Here is a 339-nt window from a genome sequence, read left to right as displayed (position 1 = left end):
GTGTGTGTGTGTGTGTGTGTGTGTGTGTGTGTGTGTGTGTGTGTGTGTGTGTGTGTGTGTGTGTGTGTGTCTACACATTACTGTTTGTGTGTGCAAGCGTCCGTCAGGTCGCTTGATCACCAGCCCACGCTTTTCACAACTCCTTCCATTCACTTTGTTTATATGCGCTCAGATTGGTCCTCTACTGTTTATAACAGTGTATTTATTACCGTTAACTGTACATAAGAAATAATGTTTCTTTGTAAATGGATTAATTTATATGCACTTGCATTACCTAAAACTGGTGGTGTTTCTTGTGTAGTGGGCTCTTGGACTGAGTCTGTTTTATTTAGTAATGTT

This window comes from Sinocyclocheilus anshuiensis, unplaced genomic scaffold, assembly GCF_001515605.1.
Source record: "Sinocyclocheilus anshuiensis isolate Anshui unplaced genomic scaffold, SAMN03320099.WGS_v1.1 scaffold311, whole genome shotgun sequence".
Classification (NCBI taxonomy): domain Eukaryota; kingdom Metazoa; phylum Chordata; class Actinopteri; order Cypriniformes; family Cyprinidae; genus Sinocyclocheilus; species Sinocyclocheilus anshuiensis.
This window is presented reverse-complemented; position numbering follows the sequence as displayed.